The 15,036-nt window shown below is 40.3% G+C and overlaps 1 protein-coding gene across 2 annotated transcripts in view; it reads right to left on the bottom strand.

Annotated features, from left to right (window-relative positions):
• SEMA3A (semaphorin 3A) overlaps positions 1–15,036 on the bottom strand; it is a 488,303-nt gene that overhangs the window by 316,214 nt on the left and 157,053 nt on the right. Inside the window, exons 1-2 of one of the 2 annotated variants that reach the window (XM_051853018.3) lie at positions 14,139–14,275; positions 4,074–4,153 (exon numbers count right to left, since the gene is read on the bottom strand). The gene's annotated coding sequence lies outside the window, so the exon portion shown is untranslated. Of the gene's footprint in view, positions 1–4,073; positions 4,154–14,138; positions 14,276–15,036 lie in introns of those variants that run through there. The other variant, XM_051853017.3, reaches the window with a different exon arrangement.

Genomic DNA, 15,036 nt, shown 5'->3' with positions numbered 1-15,036 from the left:
CTCCTAAGTCCTTTCTGTGGACCTAAACACATTCAGCATAGATTACCAAAGAGGAAGAAAAATAAGAGAACACTTTGAGGAAGGAACTAACCATTCATCAGCAAAATAAATAAAGAAGCTCTATGGCCCGAATCCGAAGCTGGATCTATGCACATATGCAGAAAATGAAGTTAATTCAACCAGGCAAGTGACACTCCACACCCACCATGGCCTTCCTGCTCTCATTCTGACTGGGTGTAGAGGAGGCTGGGCCTGTATGGCAGACAGTCTAAGCTCTCTTTTTGACACCATGGACACTAAGGCTGAATGAAGGCAGAGAGCTGGCTGGTCGACCACACAATCACGCTGCTTGTTACTAAGGCTGAACGTGAGCTCAGTTCCACCATGATTTTCTCAGCACATTTGAGCAACTTTTCTCTCTTTAAAAACTGTTTAGGGGGCAATCATTTGGCATATAAGTCAAGACGCTGCTTGGGAAGCCTGCACGCCGTATAGGAGTGCCTGGGTTTGAATCCCGACTCTGTTCTCAACATCAGCTTCCTGCTAATGCACACCCTGGGTGGCAGCAAGTGATGGCTCTCTGCCACCCCTGAGGGAGACCTGCACTGAGTTCTCAGCTCCTGGCTTTGGCCTGGCCCAGCCCCAGCTAATGGATGCATTTTAGGAGAGAAGCAGGAGATGGAAGATCTCTCTTTGTCTATTTCTCTGTCTCTTTGTCATTCATATTAATAAATAAAGTATCTAGCAAATTCTCTAATAGTTCTTTCAAAATTCTTAGAAGTACTTATAAAACTGAATAATATATAAAGATATAAGCCAAGAGAAACTATTTAAAAATTAAAACCAAGGGGCCAGTGTTGTGGCCTGGGGGTAAAACCAATGCCTGTGATGCTACTACCCCATATGGGCACCAGTTCATGTCCCAGCTGCTCCACTTCTGATCCAGCCCTACTAATGGCCTGGGAAAAGCAGTGGAACATGGCCCAAGTGTTTGGATCCTGGCACCCCTATGGGAGACCTGGATGAAGGTTCTGGCTCCTGGCTTCAGCCTGGCCTAATGCTGGCCATTGCAGCCATTTGGGGAATAAACCAGCAGATGGAAGATCAGTCTCTCTCTCTCTCTCTCTCTCTCTCTCTCTAACTCTCACTCTCTCTCTCTTTCTCTCTCATTTTCTCTGTAACTCTGACTTTCAAAATAAATAAATAAATCATAAAACTCAGGTAACAGTCAAATTAATAGGTGAACGTAGTAGTTCAAAGGAAACTTCATTTGAGAAAAAGAGTTTTTAATCTCTTAAATATTGACATCCTTTAGAGAGTTTGAAGTGTTTCAATGGTTTTTGTTTGAATTCATTAGGAACATTTTTATTAAACAATGGTTTTTTATCTTTCACTCAATTAAATTCACCCATGCCTTTTAGCCAACAGCAAGAAGAAAAGGAGGGGCACCAAGAAGAAAAAAATATTTTTACTCTGGAAAGCTTAGAATCTAGAACAAAGAAATAAAATTTATACTAAAAAATTTAAAATAGTAAAATTTCCTGAAAATAAGGTAAATTATCTTTAAAAGTAATGAAAGGGAAAACCAGGCACATCTTAAAATTCAATTTTAAAAAAAAAAATCAAAATATTTCAAAATATGCAAAAAAGCATAAGCAAGTTAAATTGTATATTGCTTGTTTCAGTGTATGAATGAGAAAGTAAAATAAGGCAAACTACTTTTCTCAAGGTCGCAAGGTGATTGGCTCTAGAGTCTAGGGTCTGGAGTGTGATTTAGTTCCAGTATATGAAGGCATCTCCCTATTCCAGATCTAAGTTGCTCAATAGCCATATAAAAATAAACAAAAGAGTATCTAATGTCAAACAGAAGAGCAATCATGTACTATTGTTGGTTTTAATGTCTTACTTTTATTTTCTTCCTTATCATTCACATGTTTTCAAATTTCCCTTTTTGCTAATATGAAATTTTATTTTGTTTTCCTCTCTTCCCAAATCCTTGCATTCACTATTGACCGCAGGCTCCTTCAGTTATCTTCTATACTCCCGATCAATTACTGAAATCATTGTCATGAGCTTACAAGTAAGGTACCTGTGTGCATTTAATATAGGATGTGGTTAGAATCTAACACATACAGAGCCATGCTCAGGGCATTGTTACTAAAGGCAGAACTATACTCAGATTCAGAAGAAAATGTATCATAGATCTTGCTTTGTTGGCATTTTCCAAGCTTCAAATTATTACTCCCATTAATGAAAGAGACCACGTCGTCCCCACCCTCTTACCCTGCACTTTCCCCAGCCTCTGCTAACTACTGCTCCGTCTCAGCTTCCATTAGATCAGCTCTTTCGGACTCCCCCTCTGAATGAAGTCAGCAGCCTTTGTCTTCTTTGTTCTTGGCTTATGTCACCTAACATAATGAGTTTCCGCTCATCCACATTGTCACAAATGCCAGGATTTTCCTTTTTTAATGGCTGAATTGTATTTCACTGGGCATAGGAGGAATAAGCTCAGGAATCTGTTATACAGCATGGTAGCTATAGCTAAGGATGACATATTTATTGTTGAAAATGCTAAGAAAAGGGATGTGAAGACTTGTCTCCACAAAATTGCTAATTATGTGAGCTAACACATTTGTTAATGAGCTAAATTTAACCATTTCAGAACTTAGATACACTTTTAAACATCATGATGTACACAGAATCTACATGTAATCTTATCTGCAAATTTATGAAAAAAGATGAAAAGGCAGAAATGGGTAGATAAAATGAAATCCTCAAGGCACCCACTTTGAGACGACCAAATCGCACTGTACAGCCAAGTGATATTTTTGTAGCCCAGCTTGTTTTTGTCTTAAGTTACACCTAAAAGCACAAATTCAAGTCTTCAAACAGTTCTCTGTATGTATTACAGAAAAGGCACTATAAGTGATTGTTGGAAGTCTTTACTATCCTACTGATACTAAAGATATGACATCTACTCCCATGAAAGAAGTATAACCACATAACAAATTGTTCTCAACTTTAAAAATGTATAGATACGTCTTAAATCAATGAATTTTCACATTGTGTGAAAAATATTCTGCATATGAAATGATGCTTCCACCTAGGAATTTAATTATTACGTTTTCATGGAAGTCTTACATTTCCTGACATAATCATGAAAATCCAGGGGAACGAGCATTTGCTCACACTGACTAGGAAGCATCACCAAATTAAACACATAGGAACCCAATAAAACCGAAACTTGTTTTACTATAGTAAGATTAAAACAAAATTGATATGAGATTTATCTTATTCAAAGTTCCAACAGGGAAAAAAGAAACATACCTAGATTCATGTATTCTTATCAGTCCCACATACTATTCATAGAAGTTCAAGTACAAGTATGTATTTTAATTCCTTTGTTCATTCCATCCATTCCTCGTAATAGCATAACAGTGAGCAAGTGGTAAGTCTAATGCTGCTAGCTTTTTGCCCCACTTCATACAATGAAATGAATCTCGAGAAACAATTTTGCAAAGGGGTTAAAATAAGTAGTATGTCCACATTCAGATTTTGTGACTACACTTTCTTTAAAGGATTTAATGGTGGAATTTCAAGCTCACATCTTTGGTCAAAATTCAGAGCCTCACACAAAGAGAACGGCTCCTCCCCTGTGCCTGGCACTCAAGCCTCGGAAAGGGTTTTGGTTGAGATTATGTTCCAGGAAACGTAGAGGGGGCAGGTTAGCCACAGGGTCTTTCTGGCGGCAATGTGCCCACATACCCTACCTTGTGGCTCCAGGGGAGCATGGCAGACCCAGCGACATTCTGAGGCATAATATGACGGAAACAGTAGCAATCTATCTTTTTACATTTTAAAGTGGCAATGTAGCCTCTACAAATATTTTTTTCAAATATCAGGACCATCTCAAATGACCAGATCATTCATAAATCAGGACTCTATCAGTTAAAACAGAAAGTGCCCTTAGTTTTTCAAAATTATCTTTTAAATTATATGCTAGAAAAGGAACTAATATAAAGTTTCCTCAAAACTTCTTAACATGCAAGGATGCACAGTTTTAGAAATCTTACCTCTTTCCAAGAAAAATCCTTAGCTCCCAAGGCCCATTTGTTCATTCAGCAAGTTATTTTAAGTAGCTGGACACTTTATCCTATAAAATAAACAAGTTTATTTTATATCTTTATAATTTAATGTAAACGTTCAGCAATTATTACTTGGTGCCCCACTAAATAAGATCAATAAATTTGTCCAAATTACTTTGATATCTTGAACAGGAAAACGTAATGTAGGAAGGAAAAAAGGGGGTAGGCACTAAATTTGACTTCAACTCCCCCAAACAAATCACAGTTTGGAATCATTAATTGGATTTAAGGTACTTTGAAATAATTCATTATTCAGGCTCTGGCCCTACTAAGGAATCCGTGATTCATCTGAGAGCTGCTGAAACACGCGGGTGCCCCCTTGACTTGTCCGGAACGCTACGCCACCACTCCCTTTTCTCACTGCCGATGAGGGAAGGCTCACCCCAACGACATAGCTAAGCAGTCATTTCACAGCACAGCTAGCAAGTAACTGGATTTCAGTGTAACAAAAGACGTTTTTCTTGAATAACATATGTTATATATACCACAAATGTAAATATAAATCATAAATAACCAAATTTTTCAAATAGAACTTGAAAGCATGCTTTGTATAATTTTAATAAAATAGATGCCTTATAACATTAATGATACACATTACATATGTGAATAAATAATGAAACACTTGAGAAAAAAAGAGTTCAAATCTGGGCCAAAGTTGGAATGCTTTTGCATTTGGGAAGATATATTATTTGAATTAAATGAAAATACATGCAATACAGATTCATTAGCTAAGTATTAACCTTAATACCTATTAGGTGTTAGTGTTATTAAAATAAAAAAACACAATATAGTGACAAAGAACTTAAAGTAGTATTTTTTCTGTTATTTCCAACCCCTTTTAAAAACTGTATTTTGAGAAATATGGTGCTATATTGCTATATTTTTGAGAAATATTGAATATATTATTCCATATAGTACAATATTATATCATTCTGATATATTTTTCAGTGGATACTTGCTGGATCTCTTATTATGTGGTAGGAGTAGACCAAACTTTAAAAGACTGATATAAGCAAAAAAAAATTTATACTAGGTATACAGGTATGTAAAAAGATAATCTATCAGTCTAAACAAATACACAAACATTGAGAATGCATATGTCAACATCACATCAAATGTTCCTTAGATACAGCCAGCGTGAGATGCTGAAATCATTTCAGGTTGTGGCTACATGGAAAACAAGATCCTTTGGAATGAGAAGTCAACTAAGGGGCCCGTGTTTGTGAATGTTCACCACTGGGGAAAAGTGAAATGACCATGACGTCATGACAAGGACGAAGGTGGAGAGAGTGACAGCAAGGAGAAGCTAAAATGAGAACTGAAGAGGGGCAGTGACCAGAGATTGGCAGAAAACGTGTACAAGGAAGACGAGCAGAGTCACAGGAACACACTCACGGGATCTTAGGGAGACGCAAGAAGGCTTCTCAGGTAGTGACAGTGAGGTGCCAAGGCGTCACCATGTCAGGCTCTGAGTGGGCGGGGGGGGGGGGAAGGGGCCACCCGCAGAACTGGCACGAGAAGGAGTCACGGGGTTCATCTGGAGATAAGATGAGGGGGGAACACCTGGAAGGGGTTGAGGACAAAGAGGCTGTCTTGGCGAGTTCAAGAGAGCACAGCCAGAGAGTGGCAGGAGACAGGGAGACTGGAGAGTAAGGCGAGAGTGGGGTGAGCAGCAGTGGCTGAGCAGTCCCGGGAGGACCGCTGATGGACAGGCAGTGATGAGGCCGAGAGTACCCTTGGGGGCAGAGAGATGGCTGTGAGGTCGTTCCTTGAGTGTTCAGGCTTGAAGGTGTCCACTGGACTCTTGATGATGGTGCTGTCTGCCCCAGCCAGGAATCAGACCCCCCGCCCCTGACTTCCACTGATGGACCCATAGGGCAGTGGAGGGGCGGTCTTTCTCACTTGTCCTCCATCAGTGGAGGCCTGGACCAGTGAGCCTCCTCCTGAATTACATTATGCTACAAAGTAAGTTACAGAGGGTTGGGTGTTCACTTGTTGGGTACGGACAAGAAGTCCTCTCTGAGTTGGTGACATTTTATCTGGGATCTCATATTCTAGATATAGACACACGGATCTCTTGAGAAAGAACGTTCTAGACCAAAGAAGCAATAAATACAGAGGCCCTAAAAGCAAGATCATACACAGAATATTCTAGAAACAACAAAAATGTCAACCAGCCATGAGTGAGGAGAAAGGGCTGGAGTAGCAAATTATAAGGCAGTAAAATGTGAAAAACGAATTGGCACAATCTATGTACAAACACAATTTATTAGATAAGAACAACGCATTGATCAAATAAAAATATTGTAGAAAAAAATAAAAGCTATGGATCATGTAAATAATACAGTTGCCTTACACAGTGGAGGTTTTACTATTTTTCAGATATCTCTACAGTAATCAACAAAAATACAGACATCATGGTGGTCAAAGAAATTTTACTCCAATAAACAGAATCTTGCTATGGAATCATTATAAGCGTGATTAAAACATGCATTTTGACAGGAAAAAACACACGTCTCTGATAATGGGGAGAATCCGCGGACACACATGAGTTTTCCACCTATCTTCAGGAAGTTTACGTGAGCCAATGAGGCACCTGCAGATACATAATAATGGATTCAAGCTGACAGCTCTTTTTTCAATTCACAGCATATAATTTTCCCACAAAAATCTGTCAAAAGAGGTTCCATTAGTGTCAGGTGACGATTCCGAACAAGCATACTTTTAACTTGTTCTAAAATGATAGTAAGGAGTGAAACTTGAGCGGGAAACTCCTATAGCAAACAGACTGTAATTCTTTATCTTATCTATTTCTTTCCTTTGATCCCAATGTTCTCCTGCAAACTCTAAAAAAATCGCGACTTTGACAAATCTGATGTCTGCCAGTTCCTTCGGAGTGGGCTATGAACAAATAAAACATTCTACTTTCTGTTGTACTTGTTTTCATTAAGCAATGATTTACTAGGAGTTAGTAGAACTGAAACTCACATTGACCATTTTCTTTCAAAAACAACATCATGAATTTATTGAAAAGATTTAAAATCTGTAGTTAATAGTGCTAGGAAAGTTCCCTTCACTATGCTGTGGTATAGCCAGTAAAGCCGCCTTCTGAAGCACCAGCATCCCACATGGGCACCGGTTCGAGTCCCGACTGTTCCACTTCCGATCCAGCTCTGTTGTGGCCTGGGAAAGCAATGGAACATGGCCTAAGTGCTTGGGCCCCTGCACCTGTGTCAGGACCTGGAAGAAGCTTCTGGCTCCTGGCTTTGGGGAGTGAACCAGCGGATGGAAGATTCTCTCTCTCTCTCTCTCTCTCTCTGCCTCAGCCTCTCTGTAACTCTGCTTTTCAAATAAAATAAATAAATAGGTCTCAAAAAAAAAAAAAGTTCACTTCAAATTTAATATATCTCCTCTTATCTGTGATACTCCTTGTCTTCAATCCTTTTCTTTGCTTCTCACAAGACAATGAGAAAATGATGTACTTGAGGCAATTTATATAAATAAATTAAAAGTTCATCAATTAAGATTTAATTTCCTGGGCCGGCACCGTGGCTCACTGGGTTAATCCTCCGCCTGTGGAGCCAGCATCCCATATGGGCACTGGTTTCTAGTCCCGGTTGCTCCTCTTCCAGTCCAGCTCTCTGCTGTGGCCCAGGAGGGCAGTGAAGGATGGCCCAAGTGCTTGGGTCCTGCACCCGCATGGGAGACCAGGAGGAATTATGTGGCTACTGGCTTTGGATTGGTGCAGAGCCAGCCGTGGTGGCCATTTGGCGGGGGGAGTGAACCAATGATGGAAGACCTTTCTCTCTGTCTCTCTCTCTATATATATATAACTCTACCTGTCAAATAGAAAAATATTTAATTTCCTTTAAGATGCAGATTTCCAATTGATACTGATTACAGTTAGTAGATATGCTATATATCTAATAAATTAAAGATGTGTATTGTCTTGAATAGTTAGTGTGCTAACAATGTATAAATTGAAGTAATTTCAAAATTCTTTTATTTAAACATTGCAATGTACATGTCTGTTTACTCATTAATACATTAAACACCTATTATTATATCAAATACATTAGGCAACGTTGTAGGTGCAAAATTAAATAAGACACACAACTAAGCTTGTATAACCGGAATAGCTGAAATATTTTTTCTTTTTCTTTTTGCTACTTTATCTCTAGTGAATAGAACAATGCCTACTAGGGGCTAATATTCAAAAAGTATAGATTTTAAATGAATATCTCACTTTGAATGGATGTATGTCTTTGAGCGAACACAAGGGAATCAGAAGAGTGATCAGCAAAGGTGCCCCAGTATAATGAGTCTATGACAGCCACATTCACCAAATGCTGGGGAAACAGATCAGAGAACAGGGGTGACTGGAAGGCTAAGATACTTGGTAAAGATTTAGAGGAAGCAAGCACACCAGGGGCCAGTAAGTGCATCAGACACCATAGAACATTACTCAAGGAACACATCTACACTTTTCCAAGACTCAGAACAATATTTCAGTTGTATAAAATTTGATAACTTTTAGAATATTAAAATATGCAAATGAGAAATTGGGAAATATTTAACTAATGTCTGTTAAATTTAACCTCTCAGCCTGATTAATTTCTAAATTAAACATTTTGTTAAAATTTTCTTTCATTGCAAGTATAGAATACCTTAATAGGCAAGATAATTGTTTAAAAAATCACATAGTTCTTTTTTTTTTTTTTTTTTTTTTTTGACAGGCAGAGTGGACAATGAGAGAGAGAGACAGAGAGAAAGGTCTTCCTTTGCCGTTGGTTCACCCTCCAATGGCCGCCGCGGCCGGCGCACCGCGCTGATCCGATGGCAGGAGCCAGGAGCCAGGTGCTTTTCCTGGTCTCCCATGGGGTGCAGGGCCCAAGCACCTGGGCCATCCTCCACTGCACTCCCTGGCCACAGCAGAGGGCTGGCCTGGAAGAGGGGCAACCGGGACAGAATCCGGCGCCCCGACCGGGACTAGAACCCAGTGTGCCGGCGCCGCTAGGCGGAGGATTAGCCTAGTGAGCCGCGGCGCCGGCCTCACATAGTTCTTAAAGAAAGGATACATTTATAAGTCCTTTCAATTTTTAAAAATATTTATTTATTTATTTGAACAGCAGAGTTAGAGAGATCTTCTATCTGCTGGTTTCACTCCCCAAATGACCACAACCGCACCTGAGCTGAAGCCAGGAGCCAGGAGTCTCCTCTGGGTCCCCCACAGGGGTGCAAGGGCCTAAGCACCTGGGCCATCCTCGGTGACTTTCTCAGGCCTCCAGCAGGGAGCTGGAATGGAAGTGGAGTAGCTGGGACTTGAACTGGCACCCAAATGGGCTGCCGGTGCTATATCTGGTTATACCATGGCGCCAGCCCCATCAATTTTTAAAGCTTATTTTTACTTTGTTTGAAAGGCAGAGTGCAGAGGAGAAAGATGAGAGAGAGAGGGAGAGGGAGAGAGAGAGAGAGGGTCCATCCATTGGCTGGTTCACTTCCCAAATGCCCTTAACAGCCAGGGCTGAGCCAAGCCAAAGTCAGGATGCAGGGACTTCATCTTGTCTCCCATGTGGGTGGCAGGAACCCAAGTACCTGAGCTGTCACCTCCTGGGAGGTGCATTAGCAGGAAGCTGTATGGAAGTGGAAGTGGGACTCGTTCCAGGCTCTCCAATGTGGGACGCTAGCATCCCAAGCAGTGGCTTAACCTGCTGTGCCAAAACATCATCGCCCTCTCCTTTGTTCTAAAACAAAACATATATGCTTAATATTGGACAAAGATTTTAACACATTTGAAGCTATTAGTGAGACCATCGAGATGAAGAAATGACACCAAGGGCTTTAAAAGACCTAGACTGGCCCGGATCCTCCAGTGTGATACTGGTTCTGAAACAGGCTGGAATCAGCATCATTTGATCACATGTGTGTGACACCTTAAAAGAAGTGACCTCAAAACCCCAATCTGCCTTTGAATGTTTCTAGCTTAGAGACATTGAAACTAGAAGCTTCATCATTTTCAATTTTCCATCAGATAACAAAAACTATTTAATTAGGAAATCCGTGCATCTGTCCTTAGTTTAAGACTGTCCAGTGCCATGGCTGCCTTAAATAAACTTCCTAGGGCCTTTTTCAGCACATTTTAAATCAGCCTGAACAAATTTCTTGGGACAGATGTGGGTCATTGAAAGGTCACAAAGAAAGCCCCAATGATAACATATAATTCCTATAGGCTTCTCAGAAAATTTACACTGAAACAATTTTCCCCTTAGAAAATAAGCAGATTCTGTAAACAGTTACAGAAGTGCTCACCCACAGTGTGAGTGCTCAAGCTTCATCATGTCAATAACACTACCTTATAAACTTTAATTCATGTCTTTTACTTGTATCGAACTATTTACATAAGAACCTTGTAAAAATACCCTGATATGTACACACACATCTACATGTACATGTGCCTGCACACACACGCATACACACATGTGTATCCTCCTTCAAGGATACTTAGCTGATGTAAACATGCTTTGTTATAATTTAATTAGATAAGCTTTCAACTTAGGTCATCCAAATGTTTCATTCCACCAACACTCTGGAATCTCTATTTCCTTCTGAATATTTCTTATATCCTCTTCTAAACATGTGTAATTCTTGCCCTGATTATATTTCTAATTAGAGACTACATTTTTCTATTATTTCTTAATCATAGCTACAAACATTATTGGAATAAACATTTTTGAAGCTTCCTGGTGTTCACAATATCTCATCTTCTACTGCTGTTTACAGTGTCAATTTGTTACTTTTTCCCTTTGCAACATTATGAACAAAGGAGAAGCCTCTAACCACACTAACTACTTGAATCCAATTACATAATATTTATCATTATATTTTGAAAATACCAGCTGTGATACATTTTAAGTACTTATTTTCTCTAAATTCCTATTGCCATCCAAATCAAAAGAATTCAATCTGGAGAACAAAATAGTAAAAATCATAGGAAAGAAAATATCTATGATTATAATATCGCCCACAGAAGCAATTTATTTTCTAATTCTGCAAAAACAAAATATTGATTTGTAGTTCTTTAGGAATAAGTTTCATTGACGGTTTATTGTTCTCGTCGACATTTTATCAACGGTGTTTCATTCTTTCAATGAACTGTTAAGGCACTGGCATTTTCTTTCGTCTTAAGCTGGATGGCTACATACGCTTAATACAGTTGACGTCAGAGATAAGAGTGGGCCTACTGAGTGACTGTGTCATAGAAAGGTGTGTTAGCTACCAAAAGTGTGCTCATGGTGAGTGAAGAGACTCTCACACATGGAACTCCACCTTTTCTAGCCCACAAGTGTGTGCCCCACAGCCTCTCCAGTCCATTCTAGACCTGGCCCTCGTTTCGATGGAAGTCCCTCAGGATTCACTCAGTGAGACTATTTTTGGCAAGTGGATAAAGAGGTAAACGTTGAATTATGGAAGAGATCCTTACATCTGTGATTTCACTCCTTGGGAGCATTGGGAACACAAAGACTACAGAGACAGCCTTGCACTGGCTTTGACTTGTGCTGGGGAGTGACCAGTGTCACCTGTGCCAGGTCTGAGCAGTGCGCTCTAGGAGCCGGCTCACGGTGCTGCCCTGGCTCCCACGTCTCTGCGTGGAGATTGGGATGCCTCAGACAGCGGGTGCCACTTCCCTGTGGAATGATGGCGGAGCACAAGCTGTCTCGTGATGGATGTACAACACGTGCACCACTCACAGCGTGTTGTTCTAAGCCACACAGATGTTGGGCTCATTTGTTACCACAGTACAGCTTGGTCTAGCGTCACTGATTGAACGGTGCAACAGAAAGTGCCCAGAAGAAAAAGATGTAGAGAAAACAGTACGCCAGAGTTGATGGCCACAGCGGCTCAGCCAAGCCATGCCTGCTATAGACAGAACTGATTTCATGCCCTGTCTCCCTTGGCAAAGTAGGAATTCCAGACACCAGCAGCCACAACTGGGGCAGAAGTCATTTTCTGAGTAAAAGCTAGTGTTCTCTGAATACAAAAGGAAGGGAAAAAATGCAAAACTATTGGAGTAAACAGTTTAATTTACTATAATCTCACAACAATCTGGTCATGGTGCTTTAGAATTATGAAGAATAAGTAAGCAAATAACCAATTAACTGAGAAGCGCATTATCTGGAGAAGTTCACTGTTTACTTGGAGTGATTTTCCACTATCTGTTCTAGCAAGTGTGATCACATCAGCTGGGTAGTTAATCAACCAAAACGTAACTCCAAAGACTCTAAAGCATCTCAAAATGTAAACTGAGACATATCTGTCTGTCTTGGTGGGCATTTGCTTCAGCAGTTAAGACCACCACATTGCGCATCAGAGTGCCTTGATTCAGGCCCTGCTCTGCTTCTGATCCAGTTTCCTTCCAGTGAGCACCCTGGGGGCATCACGGTGATCCGTCAAGTACATGGATCCCTGTCACCAAGTGGGAGACCAGAGCAGGGTTCTCGACTCGGCTTTGGCTCTGCTAAGCCCTGACTGTTGTGTGCATTTGGGGAGGGAACCAGCAAAAGGAAGATCCCTCTGCGTTTCTCTCTGCTGCTCTCCCTTTCAAATGAATATAAATAAATAAATATATATATATACATACACACACATATTTTTTACAAAAGAGGATGCCATTTGTAAAAAGGGAAAAAGCTACATGTAAATATTAAACTGTCAGTTTTCTGAATAGATATGAATGTACAAGTGTAGATGACTGGGCTAGAGAAAACTTGAAATATTTCCTCCAATATCTGCAAGTTTTGGAACCCAGGTTTTATTAATAACACCACCATCACAGAAGATACGAAAGTCCACATAATTCTTATACTCCTGGGCTCAACAACAATAGGCAGGGTTTTGAGCTCTGGTTTTGAAACAGCAGCTACAACAATTATGTCATAAAATCATAGGATAGAAACACTTAATAAAAAGTGGTCTAATTAGCTCTGCTAAAATTGACCTTTCAATAATTTGTATTCTTAAACAATTATGTAAGCAAATCTTTGGTGACTTAAATCTTTCATGCTTGACCATCTCAATAATAAAGAATCCAGAGGCAGTTCATCAATGCAGTCCTGCTCTTTTTCTAAATAGCCAGATTTAGCAGACGTTTCAATAGGCTTCTGGTGAAGAAATTTTTCATGAAATATTATGCACAAATATATTATAATTATACTCAAATGCTTAACCTGGCTCCTACATCTTATATTAAGACATTTGATGCTATGTAATTTTTAAGCACACTTTTACCCACAATCTGATTATTTATTTTAAATATATGCATTGGATGAAATTATAGGGAATGCTCTCTCTCAGATTTTGTGGTATTTTTGTATTACCAATACCTTTTTCTTTTCATTTTTGCAATTTCGTCTCCTTTTCCTCCAACTTCATTTTCTTTCCTTATTCACTAAAAGAAGCCCTCCCTGTTTTCAGAATAAATTTTTTGATCGTCTTCTAATTTTTCATTTTAATATGAGAGCTGTTAACTGAAATAAAGTCGCTAAAATTAAAGATTCCTGCCTTAATTTACATATGCCATTCTGCACTTTTAATATCACTGTAATCAAAACCAAAATAAATACTGATATAAGGAGCTATCTAGAGATAAGTCAGCTAATATCATGAAAATATAATAACTTAAGATCCTTAAACTGAAATAAGGACTTATTGCCCAACACATAGAATGGATATACACAAATAAAAATTCACTAACTACAAACATAGCAAAAACTCCTTTGTTTTTGAATTATACAGAGTGCATTGCCATTCTATCAAGTCATCAATTAGCACGACAAAAGAGGTGCTGTAAAGCTATATATTATGCTTGGAGAGAGAGAGAGAGAGAAAGAGAGAGAGAGAGGGAGGGAGGGAGAGAGAGAGTATGACAGGAGAGAGGGAGAGAGAGAATATGACAGGAGAGAGGGAGAGGAAGGAGGGAGAAGCAGGCAGAGTTACCATTCAGGAGCTCCTGTGCGTCTTCTTTCCTATTGTTTTCTGATGAATTTTCACAAAGAATCTTTAATCTTCCAGAGTCACATTCTTTGACTTCACTTTCAAACTATAATCCAGAGGTGGAGAATGTCGCACAAAGCTAGCGGGCAGACGAAGGCAAGGGCCGGGCCGGGTGCTGGGGTGCCCTCCACCAGGCCGATTGCACTCTGCAGGCTCTGCAGTTTGTCAAAACCCTTTTTGCTGCCTCACATTTTCTAAAAATGGAAAAGGTGAAGCTCTCACAAGTAGCAGGCGCCAAACAAACCAGCATGCCCGGCCCCAGCTCGCAACACCAGCGAGAACTGTGTTTTCACACATCAGGAAATTCTACGAGGCGCTGGGAGCCGTCCACTACCAGGACGCCTCCATTTGAATGAGACCTGCAGCTCCCGGGCTTTGGAAACTCCCTCCATCCCTCCCCCGGGCTGCGCTTGTCCAGAGAGGCATTCGTCACATGTCGCCTTCGGGGACTTTTAGACCAAAGCAGAATACATGTGGATTCTGGGTCACGGATGGGGACTGTTAATACAGTGAACCTGTGTCTGGCCGCTGACTGTACTGCCTCTTCACTTAATTTTTGGTTTTCCCTCTGCGTTCTCTAGAGATAGAGGGCTGCCTGTAGAAGATTAAATATGGACCATGGGAGAGCGAGGCAGGAAGGTAGGGATCCTGACAGCACCTGCGGCCGGGCTCACTCAGCGGGAGCCCTCCCTCTCTGGAGCTGTGGAGGTAACAGGCTCTCACCCTTCCCTTTTTCTTTAAGGACAGCTTTATCATAGGCCAGCTTCATTCCTCCAGTTTTAGCTTATGCTTCATGAGATTGCTCTTTAAGCATCGCAGGGTCTTCAGCTTACACACATTA

This window comes from Oryctolagus cuniculus, chromosome 16, assembly GCF_051225735.1.
Source record: "Oryctolagus cuniculus isolate XC-2025 breed Fujian yellow rabbit chromosome 16, ASM5122573v1, whole genome shotgun sequence".
In the NCBI taxonomy this organism is placed as follows: domain Eukaryota; kingdom Metazoa; phylum Chordata; class Mammalia; order Lagomorpha; family Leporidae; genus Oryctolagus; species Oryctolagus cuniculus.
This window is presented reverse-complemented; position numbering and strand designations above follow the sequence as displayed.